General features: G+C 36.4%; 1 protein-coding gene and 1 long non-coding RNA gene across 2 annotated transcripts in view; one reads left to right on the forward strand and one right to left on the reverse strand.

Moving 5' to 3' along the window:
• The window catches only part of LOC128027581 (teneurin-3-like), a 110,408-nt gene that overhangs the window by 50,569 nt on the left and 45,415 nt on the right, over window positions 1–14,424 (reverse strand). The gene's annotated exons all lie outside the window — the stretch shown is intronic.
• On the forward strand, window positions 10,294–13,785 carry LOC128027582 (uncharacterized). The gene is made up of 6 exons (XR_008186763.1): window positions 10,294–10,518; window positions 11,228–11,327; window positions 12,301–12,451; window positions 12,593–12,677; window positions 13,193–13,320; window positions 13,437–13,785. It is a non-coding gene; the product is annotated as an uncharacterized LOC128027582 (long non-coding RNA).

Consider the following 14,424-nt stretch of genomic DNA (forward strand, 5'->3'; position numbering starts at 1 on the left):
GTGCAGAATTTTTTTTTGCACCCTCAGTTTCCAGATTTTCAAATAGTTGTATCTCGGCCAAATGTTGTCTGATCCTAATAAACCATACTTCAATGGAAAGCTTATTTATTCAGCTTTGTGGATGAAATTGAAACTGGTCAGCAATTGACTGGTTTTGTGGACCATTTTCACAAAAATATGTTTTGTGGAACATATTGTATGACCGTTTACTGCACGGTTTGCTGCAATGTAATTTAATTAGCAAATTAATTAAAATAACATTATTTACACACACACACATATATATATATATATATATATATATATATATATATATATATATATATATATATATATAGTATTATTAACAAAGTATTATTATTAGTAATAGTAGTAGTCAAAAGGCAGCAGACAGAAATTGCCAGGAAAGGTGAACATGACTCTAAGAATCAAAGCAGTGTGTAATTATACAACTTACAAAGACTTGAAATTGAGTAGCAATAGTGACATGGTGCTCACTGACTTTTAAGAGTGAGCAAACATAAGTCTCCGCAGGTCGTTGCTGGGGAGCAGATGTTTTATAATGGGCTCTTAAACTGAATGTTTCACGTTTGATTACAACCAGAGAGGGAGAGAGACAGAGACTCTCGTTAAACTAATGACCGGAACCTCCATTAGGACAGCAGGAAAGAAACAGGTTTTCTCATATCACTCCAAGCTGGGTAATTGCCCCCCAAAATGACACTGTATGATTATCTTACTGTCCCATCCTGCCACCGTGCTGACAGGTCTGTTTCCATCTGACTACGGGTGTCCAAACATATGCTGTCACGCACTAGACTGTGACAGGGACGTACTACAGGCAAGCCACAAAGAATCTATATTTGCATTTATTCTAATGCGAAAGCACCACTGGTAATAAAGTGTATGTGGAATAATTTTTTATGAGCTTTCATTTTTGTCTGTTTTTCCTCTTTTTTTAAATTAAATAATTTGAATGCCAAAATAGTTTTGGCAGTGATCAAAACATACTTCATAATCTGTTTTTAACATTTAAAATGCAGCAGTCACAAAATGACTAGACAGTTATTTGTTTTGATAGTTTTGTAAGTACCATACTCGGTGGCGTGCAGCCGGTCCGTGATTTCTACCGAGGGTAGTGGTGTGCCACAGTGAGATGTTTCTCACAGATATGTTTGCGATAATTTTATTTTTATTGCCATAATGTCAGTTGAAAACATTGCAATCGTGTTTCAAAAAACAACAACGAGCACTACGAACCCATTTAAAGAAACACGTTCAACGGTCTCCATGCCAGGATAGAAAACGGTCAACAAAGTAAAATGAACTCAAACATACGGCGCGCTAGAGTCCAAATTTGGCTGAAACGGGTTAAAAATATCCAAATGTGTCGGATACGGGTGCGGGTCAGGTCGGACACAGGGGAAACACGCGTCTAAACACGGGTTCAAAACAGTCACATGCAAACGTAAAAATAGGCCTACGTTCCACTTTTTAAAAAAATCACAACTGCGCGAACGGCTGCACGAGTCATTAGTTAACAGACGTAAAAGATCAGCCAGTTATTTTTTTTCCGTTGTTTTTGTTTTCTGTATATATATATATATATATATATATATATATTCAATATATATATATATATATATATTCAATATATTTATATATATATATATATATATTCAATATATTTATATATATATATATATATTCAATATATTTATATATATATATATATATATTCAATATATATATATATTCAATATATTTATATAGATATATTCAATATATTATATATATATATATATATATATATATATATATATATATATATATATATATATATATATACACATTTATATATATATATATATATATATATATATATATATATATATATATATATATATATACATTTATATTCAAAATTTGTGTCATAAAATTATATCGCGCATACAGCTCAACTAACGTGATCGTTATAAAGGTGTTTAAACAACAATACACTTCCACTTGCATGTCTTTGACAATCGGAATATCAGATATTTCATTCCATAGCAAACACATTTGTGAATATGGGCCTAATCTAGTCTATCCAGGTTTTTTTTTTTTTTTTTTTTTTTACAATTGCATCTGAAAATGACTTTGTGCAGTTCATTCACATGTGCGCTCTGGCGCAGATCCGCCTCCCGTGATGCTCAGCTGTGAACGATTTAAAAATGTGTGCGTTCGACTTGAAGCACAACCTCAGACGATGGTATGATTCGGTCTTTTGTTGTTCTGTTTTCTTTCAGGATCAAAAATACAACAAATGAAAGTGTTTATCTGTATTTCCGACTGATGAGAACTATGCATATACATTCATAAATCAATTTTGTATTTTAGTATTATGAGATATTTTATTCTAATGTGATCAGTGACTCAATGGACTGATGGACCAAAGAGCACGTATTTCGACATCTGCAGTAAAAAAATGAAATATAAATTCTCAGAAAACTGATTTAAGGGGGGGTGAAATGCTCGTTTTCACTCAATATCCTGTTAATCTTGAGTACCTATAGAATAGTACTGCATCCTTCATAACTCCAAAAAGTCTTTATTTTTATTATATTTATAAGAGAAAGATAGTCTGTACCGATTTTTCCCGGAAAAACACGAGCGCCTAGAGGCGTGACGTGTGGGCCGAGCTAAAGAATCACGAGCGCCAGTAGGCTTTTGCGTTGAGAACGTTTGGAAGCTGTGACACAGATCCAGAGGCTGAAATTTAACAAGAGCAGCATCAGCAAAGGCGTCTCTATGTGGTATGTACTGAAACTGTATATATTTGCTTAGCGGTTTTGGAAAATGACTAAGCTCCACTTTATGTAGTCTTTTTTTTTTTTTTTTTTTAGCTGTACATGTGGAAAGTGCAGTTTGATGACAACATCGCATGTTGTTTACCTGATGTGCTTACGCGCTGATAGCTAAGTTAACAACACAGAGATATTTGAAGCAGTTTTACTCACCGCATGCGGTTCCAACACACGATCGTGACCCTTTTTCGTTGGGACTGCATTATCCTTAAGAAATAAACGATGTGCAAATCCGTCGTCAAACTGGGCCTTGTTTGTAAAACAAACATCTTCGAAATGCAGGGAAAAAACACAAACACTTGCAAAACTCCGTAAAGCTCTGTAAAAAATAAACTCCATCCACCGGTCCCTTAATGCTGTTTTTTTTGGTAATCTGTGCAGGGTTGTCTTGCCCTGGCAAGCAAAAACACACTCCTTTTTTTTGACTTTTCGCGACGCTCTCGCTCTGATCAGTGAATCGCTCTGATCAGTGAAATGTGTGCTCAGCCTCGCTATACGGGAGCGCGCGCTCTTCCGGCAGAAGTGCCTTAGGACCCATATAAGGAAATTCCGCTCCATTTAACGTCACACAGACCCATACTCGAAAAAAACTTTCCAAAACTTGTGACAAACCGGAAGAGGTTTTTTTGGAACAAAAATACTCCTTCAAACGTACAACTTAATTTTTGAAACTTTGTCCATGTTTAGCATGGGAATCCAACTCTTTAACAGTGTAAAAAACTCAGTATGCATGAAATAGCATTTCACCCCCCTTTAATACCAATATATTGAAACATCTTTTTATATTATCCATTAATAAAGGAGTCCAGACTTTCACACAAAAAATATTTAACTTTTAGGTAGCAAAATATTTTTCAATAATTCTGTCAATTACCCTAAGGTTATTACATTGTCTGCTATATATTTGCTTCTTATTTATTAAATACGGGCAGTGGATTGATAAAACATTGATCAAAATTAAGATGAAATATATAAAAAACGAATATATTTTAAAAAGAGTTTTCCATAAATAACTTCTGTATGACCTGGCAATAAAATTTGAAAAAAGTGTGTCTAATGTGACTGGATTTTGGGTGCGGGTGGGGTGTCGGTTCTATTTTAAGCGGGTCGGGTCGGGTCGGGTGCGGATTTTAATTAGTGCTGCTGTCGGAAAACAGGTCGGATGCGGTTTTAAGCACTGCGGGTACGGGCGGGTCTAGATTTACAAAATCAGACCCGTGCAGCTCTCTGCAGCGCGCTCTGTTCATTTTATCAAATGATCATAATCACATCTATTCATTGTATAATCATGCTGCTCGCATTTTATTCAGACTAAAACCCCCTTTAATTCAAGTGAGAAAGCATTTTTTTTTTTTTTACATTTTGTTGAGGGGCTTTTGCACATCCTGTCATGCCTGTGATTGTGTGCCACTGCAATAGATGTATTTTGCTGCATTAAGGTTAATGATTAATCAATTAATTAATAATTAATTTAAACGACAATCGATCATGGAAATGATCGAAAATTGACATCCCTAACTAGAATAACTAATTTGACTTATTTTAACATTATTTTAAAGGGGGGGGGGGGGGGGGGGTGAAATGCTCGTTTTCACTCAATATCCTGTTAATCTTGAGTACCTATAGAGTAGTACTGCAACCTTTATAACTCCAAAAAGTCTTTAGTTTTATTACATTCATAAGAGAAAGATAGTCTTTACCGATTTTTCCCGGAAAAACACGACCGGCTGGAGGCGTGACGTGTGGGCGGAGCTAAAGAATCACAAGCGTCAGTAGGCTTTTGCGTTGAGAGTGTTTGGAAGTTGTGACATTATCGTGAGGAAAAACATCCAAAACAAACCATCGCTAACAGTCAGATTCAGCCATTTATTTATGATCCAGAATCAGATCCCGAGGCTGAAACTGAACGATAGCAGCAGCAACGACTCGCTCCGAGCGGGGCTCGAACCCGGGTCACCGGCATGGGAGGGGACGCACTAACAAGGAGGCAGAGATATTTTATGCAGTTTTACTCACCGCCTGCGGTTCCAACACACGATCGTGACCCTTTTTTCGTTGGGATTGCATCATCCTTAAGAAATAAAAAATACGCAAATCCGTCATCAAACTGGGCCTTGTTTGTAAAACAAGCATCTTCGAAATGCAGGGAACAAACAAAAACACTTGCACAACTCCGTTGATGCTCTGTAAACATAAACTCCATCCACTGGTCCCTTAATGCTGTTTTTTTTTTGGTAATCTGTGCAGGGTTGTCTTGCCCTGGCAACCAAAAACACACTTCTTTTGTGACTTTTCGCGACGCTCTCGCTCTGATCAGTGAATCGCTCTGATCAGTGAAATGTCTGTGCTCAGCCTCGCTGTACGTGAGCGCGCGCTCTTCCGGCAAAAGTGCCCTTAGGACCAGAGATGTATAGTAACGAAGTAGAACTACTTCACTACTGTACTTAAGTACTAAAAGGCGGTATCTGTACTTTACTAGAGTATTTTTTTTTTCTCCTACTTCCACTTTTACTTCAGCACATATTTTCGCTGAGTTTAATACTTTTACTCCTTTTTTTTTATGTGCTGCATCGTTACTCGTTACAATTATAAAAATGTTACGAATCATTCCATTACAAACCACTGCCAGAACTGTAGATGGCATGGCAGGTTTGATGAAGCTGGCACATCATTGAGTGAATCAAGCGAATTAAGAAGACTGCGCATGCTGACTGAACTGCTGTGAAGAGAGAAATGAACACAGAGCCGAGCCAGATAATGACTCGTTCACGAGTCAAGAACCGGTTGCATCGGTTCTCGGATGACCCTTAACGTTAGTTCTTTCTGACAGTTCGATTCAATAAACCAGTTGAAGAAAACAGTTCACCGATTCTTTTGCGCTCGACGCAATGGCGTCATTAACACAGAATTAGTTCAGAATCAATCACCAAAAGAATCAGTTCATTTCAGACGCTCTGTGTGTCGGTTTGCTTCACGCTAAATCACACATGCGCAGTATCATCAGCTCCTCGGTTCACGAATCGGACGCGTCTGACAGAAACGGTTCTTGACTGGTGAACGAGTCATTATCTGGCTCGGCTCGGTGTTCATCTTCAGTTCTCTCTTCAAAGCAGTTCAGTCAGTGTACTGTTTGAGTCAATGATTTACTCTGGGTTATTGGTTTGTTTTAACTCAGAGGGAGTGTCAGACACATTAAACAAGTTAACAGCTTAATTCATCTGTGGATTAATGCGTATTGGAGACGCAAACCGTTTAAAACGATTCAGTTCGATTTGGTGAACTGTTTCAAAAAGATCCGGTTACATCGATTGCATCGTCTTACAACAGACACGGAAGAGAAGACAATGCTGAATAAAGTCATAGTTTTTGCTATTTTTGGACCAAAATGTATTTTCGATGCTTCAAAAAATTCTAAATGACCCTCTGATGTCTTACGGGTTTGAAACAACATGAGGGTAAGTTATTAATGACATAATTTTGCAAATTGGGCTAACTAACCCTAGTAACCGTTTTTTGTTTACAAGAAGTTACAGTCAAAGGAATTGTGATTGTCCTTTAGGTTAATCATTTGAAATAGTAAAAACAATATATTCAAACTTTTGACTACTTTCTTTAATATCTACAAAACACAATACTTCTACTTTTACTTTCAGTACCTGAGTAGTAAATTTTAAAACAGACTACTTGCAATACTTAAGTACAAAAAATGTTGAATACTTTAGTACTTCTACTTAAGTGTGGTGCTTAAAGAGCACTTCAACTTCTACTCAAGTCACTTTTTTGATAGAGCACTTGTACTTTTACTCAAGTATGGGTCTCTAGTACTTTATACATCTCTGCTTAGGACCCATATAAGGAAATTCCGCTCCATCTAACGTCACACAGAGCCATACTCGAAAAAAACTTTTCGAAACTTGTGACAAACCGGAAGGAGTATTTTGGGAACAAAAATACTCCTTCAAACTTACAACTTCATTTTTGAAACTTTGTCCATGTTTAGCATGGGAATCCAACTCTTTAACAGTGTAAAAAACTCAGTATGCATGAAATAGAATTTCACCCCCCCTTTAAGTTTTGACCGGTCAAAAGTTCAGGTCAATTAACACAAATAACAAACAACTAAGCATTTGCGAGAAGAAGTCTCAGTACAGTTAGTGAAGGATAAACTGTTATTGTTGTTTTTATGGCAAACATACATCTCTGGTGAGCTAAATGGGCCTGTCACAGCCTAGCGCTGTGATAAGTGACTCTGTAGTCAGTTAGTGAGACTGAGAATGTGCATTTGTGCACAAACCAATGTAACAAAACACATGCTGGTGGCCGTTACATCAACTATACTTAGATTTGAATTTGCATCTATGTTTGTTGTTTAATTCACTGCAGTTTATTATTGCCACAAGGCCATGTTTAAATCATACAAATTTAAAAAAAGTAATTTTTAAAATCTGAATTTATCCTTGGACAGTGTGCATGCAACACTAAAACACTTACTCTTGATTTAAAGCATGATACCAATATCCCTTAAGAAAAAAATAAAAACAAAAGTTACCACACAAGTGGTAATATATCCCACAGAGCCCCAGTCATGTCAAGAACTATAAAACGCCAACTAATTCTAAACAGACAGAGGCTGAAGTGAGGAAAGAACAGGAATCATTATGACAGGTGTCTTGCCACATTCATGACAGGGTTAAAATAGGCCTCTGTGACAGGTGCATTAGACAAAGTGTTGGAGGGGAAACACAGTACACCCTCCACTCTGTGCGTCTGACACAAAGAGGTCACCCGATACAAAGACTGTGATGTTATGTCATGCCCAGACACGGCGAACACGATTACACTTTTATGTTGTTTGCTTTCACAAATACATCAAATGGCCTGAGACAGTGGTTGGAAATTAAACAGCCAGCAATCTTAAGAGACAGTGAACTTAAATGTGCCCTTAAGGTAACCCGTGCCTTTTTGAATGCGACTTAGTGGAAAATTGTAAGAAATTATTTCCTTCAATCTAAATAAGGAGGCACCGCTCTGATTCAATCTGAGCACCGTTAGACTCCACATACTAACAAATGATTACACACAGCATGAGCAGAATGTTAAAGCATTCAGCAGGCTTTCTATCCAGATATGAGGCAATCAGCTTCTTTTAATCAAACTCCCTGAGCAAGAAAATACAATTCTCTCTCTCTTGATTGGGCGTACACACAATGTACACATATTTCTCTTGAATCTGCTTTACTGTCCTATCTGTGTATGTTTATGTTTATGTTTACCTTTACGTTGACTTCCCCTGGCACATCCTGCAAAAAGATGACACGGCTAAGGAAGGAAATTCCTTTAAGTTTTTCCATAAAGTTTTCATTTGCTTTCGGGGAAAGACAGATACAGTTGGCACAAATTTTCTCAATGGCAAGTCATTCTATGATTTAACAAGATGTTTTAGTGGGCCGTTTTGATTAATATTAGATGGAGCGACTGAAATGACATCCTATTTTACTGTTAATGCTACTGCAAATATCTGTATGAAAATCTATATTATCCTTTTTTTCATAACGAGGAGCTAAGAAGGGCATAAACATGAAGATATTCTATGAACCTGCACTGACACAAATGTATGCTGACATATAATTATACAGTATTACTATTCTGCCTTTATGAAAGTTATATGAGCCAAATGTAAATCAATAAACATATTTTTCTTTAGTTTCGACAAACAAAATTGATCAAACACACTGTTATCTATTCTGGTTGCCATCAATCAAACAATGTTTTCCAGTAATAGTAAGACAAATAAATAATTTATGTAGGCTATTGTTTCCTTTCAACAGAGAATTAGTCTTTTCTAGTTTTTTATATTCTTAAAATCATCTCTCAAAACGTTTTGAGTAAATTGCTGTTCTCACATCAACATTTATCATTTATCAAAAAGAAATAAAAAATACATCCCTCTGCCCATGACAAGAGTATAACATAAACTGTCATATTTGATAAATGAGACTAAATTGTACCAGAAAAATGGGGTTTGGTATTGAATTTCAGTAAATAATGAAAAGGAAATTGCATGTATGCATTCTGTGGTAAACAGAGGACCCTTTGAGACACCATGAGCATGTTACTGTAACAGATGACTGTGAAATACACATAATAGTTTGTGCATGCCTGAAAGAGCTATTAAAATATTATATTTAATCACGACACAAATAGTTGAAAAAAAAAAAACAGAATATAAAATATAAACTCCTCTATTAGTAAGAACACAGCACATTTGATGGTAATGGAAATGATGCATTAACATTATTTGAGCATGTAATTTTTTGCAGAATATCTTTGCTGTCTTGAAGAGCTTTTGTACGTATTGTCGCTCCCGCTTCTAAAACAGATTATAACACCATTCTTGATTATCCTGTGCCAATTTAGACACCCCACCTCAGCTCTCCTTCCATTGACATTGCCAGACGGTATCACATCCAATCACTTGAGAGAAAATGTCACAGTTGGAATAACCCTCTGGAGCATGGAATAACCCAGCAGTTACCAGTGGACTATAACTGTATTTTACTTCAAGTTCAGTATTTAAGAGCCACTGCCACATCTTTCAAAACAGCCCAAAATATTATGTGAAATATAAAATAAATTTCTTAAGCCTCTTATTTAAAATCAGACTTAATAGAATATTTCCAATTGAATAATAAAGAAAACAACGGGAAGGTGTTTGATTTAGTTATTCGTTTTCAGTATAAAACACTACTGTGACAAGTGGGGCGGGGCCAAGAGCCGTGGGAACAGAGCGAGGCCGGTGGAGTGATTGGAAATCAGCGACACCTGCGACACTCACCAGTCTCGATTCCCACGGAGGAGATTGGAAGGATACAAAAGAGGAGCGACTACAGTGAAGGACGAGAGAGGACCAGGCCTGGGCTTTATTTTGTGTTTGGTTTTTATTTGTGCATGACAGTCGTCTGCGAGGGGCTGTCGTGCTGTTTTGTCTTTATTTTGTAATTAAAGTTAATTTTGATTGTCCGCCGGTTCCCGCCTCCTTCTTCCTGATGATTATGAAGTTGTACAGTATTACAGCTACCTTTGTGCCTTATTTACCCCCCCCCCAAAAATGGTGCATATCAATACCTAAAAGCTACATATTACTGAAAGTTCACATATTAGTAACTAAATGGTACACTTTTTAAAAGGGCACTGCCCCAGAGACAGCTTTGTGCATTTTTTTCTAAGAGTGCATCATTAAGGCAAGAGGCCTGTGTAAACTGAAAGACCAAACAGGCTGTGATAAAAGAAAATTAAAAAAAGAATATCGCAAACAGACAGTTATCCCTGCATTCCAGGCTTTTAGTCTGAGCTCACTTTATTAGAAGCATTGAAGAGATAGCAGTAGCAGTGGGGCAGGGCCCACCCATGATGAGAATAAGCAACCCATTCTCACTCCAAAGGCGTCAAAAACCGAAGCATGGTCAAGCGCCCCTAGCGTCACTTCTATGACGCCAAATGTGCCTCTCGGCGTCGACTGTCGAAGCACTACGACCTTCATTGCTTTCAGTGGGAAACTTTTGGCGTCAGAATTCGACACGAGGACATGAGATGTTTATCGCTATGAAATCACGTTCAAGAAGTCTCATTCAGCACACATCGCGCGATACTTGCTATCATTTCCACAGTTTGGGTGAGTAGTCGTATATACGCTCTTTTAATGCCTTTTATAAAATGTATTCTGTCTTCTTTATTAATCAGATTAGTGCCATATGTTTAATCGCTGTATTATATCGGTCATCCGCGGCTGTCTTTGAGTTTAATTGCGTTTAAATAAATGAACACAGCTGCTAATTAGTGTGATTAAACTCTATCTGTCACGTGACGTGCCATAAACCTTCGATCCGTTTTATATTATTATTAATTTCAGGATCAATGATGTAAGTTGTATTTGTAGTAAAATCATGGTAATCACGACACAATAGTAATAAATGAAATGTGAAGTTAAAACACAGTAAATGGGACATTAGTAACTGTAACTGTAGTTTTACTATGATATATTAATAATCAATACAACAATACAATAATCACCAAACCAGCTATGTTTGTATCACTGTAATGTTAGTGTTTTATGTGCTTTTATATGACAGAAATCACAGTAATCATGTGTTCTGTACCATGCTTTTAATACCTTTTAATGTGAACCCAAAAAAAAAAAAAAAATCAAATTAAAAATAAATAATAAAACATGTATTTTTCCATCTTGCAGTTCATTCATATCAGTTTATATATATATATATATATATTTTATATCTAAATATTTTGCTCACAGATCATTATTAACATTCTGTATATAATTCAATTTTATTTTCTCTCCCCTTTTTTATTATTTTTATTTTTAGCTGAAAAGACGTAAAGGCAGTCAGCCCAGTGGTGTTTCTGGAGAGGGATTCCTTCAGAAATGGAGAAGACAGAAAGCTGCGGAGGCAGATATTTGCAGCAGTTAGTCTGTGATAGTTTGTCCCTTTTATCAAACATTCCTGCTGTTATAATTTGTACAGCATTTGTTGTTTCTTAAACTGTTGCACTGTCAAAATACCCACACTTGCCATCTTTTCACTTGACCACTTGATTACTTATTTGAAGTCTTTCCTGTATTTGGCCTAGTGTTCAAGTGAGCATGATGACCACGAGTGTGTGTCGAACTTTTCATGACCTGATGACTGTGTTTCCCAATCCTGATCCTGGAGAACCCCAGCACTGCACGGTTTTGGTGTCTCTCTTATCTGCCTTGGAGTCTTCACTGATGAGCTGATGAGTTGAATCAGGTGTGTTTGATCAGGGAGACATCTCAAATGTGCAGTGTTGGGGTTCTCCAGGACCAGGATTGGGAGCCACTGCCTTATGGGACACTTATGTGTTTAAAGAGATTTTTAATATCTAATTATCAATATTTCACATACTGTACATTGGACAGCTTTCCATGACCTTTTGTGAGACCTCGGCAAAAAGTCTGACGATTTATTCCAAAACATGATGCATGATGGGATACACTAAGCTTTGTATAGCGCTCCGGAGCAGTATTGGAGAGGTTTAGTGTGTGTTAAGGACGCTGTGCTTTGGCATTATTAAGACCGGGGACAGTCTCGTTCACACACTGTCACGTACACACACTCTCAAGTGGCCAAGACTGCAAGTGTGGGTATCTGGACAGGGTCAAAGTCTTAAAAATGATCCCTAAACACGGTCGCACATCACAGTCTTAATAATCCAGTTTAACACTTGTATGATATTATACAAGCCCCAGGACGGTCTCATCTGACACTATCAAAAGAATTCATATGACTATAGCTTGTTATTAATTACTTGCTTTCAATAATGGATGCATTTAACATTTAATTATACAGCATCTTTACAGAGGTGTAATGTACAAGTTGCACGTAATTAATAATATTTCCTTCCTTCTGTCTTACAGGATTTTTTCCAGATAATGCTGTTCTTCTTTTTCAGGTCTAAAATATCGAGCTCAACAGCTATTTTAAGAGCCAACCCTCACAAACCTTCCTAAAACCTAAAAGAGCTATTACTGAGTCTCAGCGAATCTTGCCATGATCAGCTCTTCCCAGGTACATTTGTTTAGAATATTTTTTTAATCAACATTTACTCATCAAATGCTCTGGTCTGAATCTTACTTTAATTAACTTAATTATGTTTAATGAGCAACATTAATTGCACACAGAGTAAGTAGAGATTTTCTTGTTTGACAGAAGAGAAGGAAGACCAAGGAAATGATTTGCTCAGGATGAGAAATGAAGACGGCCATCTTGTGCTCAAACAAACAGAAGTCCTCTGGTATGTGTGTGTTGAAGCAATGATGTGTTATACAACATTTTATGATGATCTCTCACAGAATTGGTCATGTCAGCCTTGATTTCGTTTTATACTATTACAATTACAGCATGTTAGCAAAGTGTGACTGGACATTTTTAATATTATGTTTTTAAAAACACACCACCTGTTTTAAAAGTAGACAAGTATCACGAAATTGGTTTAGTTGATATAAACACCAATTGACATTATTTCATTGTTTTGTAAATGTTATGTTATAAATTGTGAATTGATAGTTGATTGGTTTGAAGCCAGGCCTTACACTGCACCGACTAAAACACATTTGTGAGAGAAGTCAGGAACTTTGGAGAAAGATTCTAGAGGAAAAAAAAACACATTTACTGCAACAATAGATGAATTCTAGAGTCTCTGAGAACTACACATGCTAATGCAGTCTAATGAGCAAGATCTTTGCCTCTGTAACTTTTTCTTAATTCTTGCAGAATGACATTATTATTGCAGTATTTTTATTGGTACAGATGATCTCTTCAGCCAAACGAGGGGTTTTGACCAAGTGATGCTCTTGAAAGGAGTGAAAGAAGAGGATGTGGTAAATTGTCTTCAGAGAAAAAGCTTCTCAAAAGGTCTTAAAACAGCTTGAAGAATGGTAAGTGTACAGTACTACAAGGGTCATAGTTGGTCACCCTGCTAAAATCACACAGAACATAAGCTGCGCTCTCTGTCCATTAAACAACTTGATCTGGATTGTGTGTTTCACTTCAGGTCTGGGATCTTAGGACTGAGAGATCCTCTGGCTGAGAACAAGCTACACCACATCAGTGCTGGACATCAACCACAAACTGTTTCCAGACACGAGAGAAGAAGATCACGATGGGGAGATGAAACCAGTTTAGATGTGATGATGGGAATCATTATTTTCTGGAACAGTATCACATGTCTTATATGTATCACATGATCTGTATCACAGTTGACTGGATGGGACTGTGTGACTTTTAAGGACATTTCATCACTCATCTGTGTGAACTGATTTATATATGAGGTTAATGTATCTTTGATGATAATTATTTTCATTGAATCTTATTTGTCTTGATGCTACTTTATCAACTTTAGAGTCTATGCTTCAATAAAATGAAAATGGTGAATATTGTGTTCTGAAGATTCTTGGTAAATACATCCTTTTACTAGGTAGGCTCATATGTGTTTATTTTAGACTTGGAAAAACGACATATTAATTATTGGGATTATTTTTTTATTTAAGACATAAACATTTTTGATCGGATTAATAACATCTGGGACATCAGTACACCAGAAAGTATTTTTTTATATTTTAGTAACAAATATGCACATTTTTTGTGAAATACAGGGAATTACAGAATTATTCTGCATTACAAGATGGTGCCATGGGCTTTATTGTTACAAGCACTTGACAGATAACTGAGAATGTAGCAGGAATGATCAACGTGGATCTTGTACTGCATTAAAACCAAGAGCACGCACATTACTGATGTCCAGCACCTGAGGAGCAAGATACGGGGGTGAGGAGGACATTTTTACACTGATTTCGGCTAATTAGTTATATATAATGCTAATATATATATATATATATATATATATATATATATATATATATATATATATATATATATATATATATAAATTAATATTCTTAGCACTGCATGAATTTGTCCTTGTGTAATAGTGAAGTATCACAATGTGTATACATTGTCCTTGATTACTGCTTTACAGTGGG

This window comes from Carassius gibelio, chromosome A14 (genome assembly GCF_023724105.1).
Source record: "Carassius gibelio isolate Cgi1373 ecotype wild population from Czech Republic chromosome A14, carGib1.2-hapl.c, whole genome shotgun sequence".
Lineage (NCBI taxonomy): Eukaryota > Metazoa > Chordata > Actinopteri > Cypriniformes > Cyprinidae > Carassius > Carassius gibelio.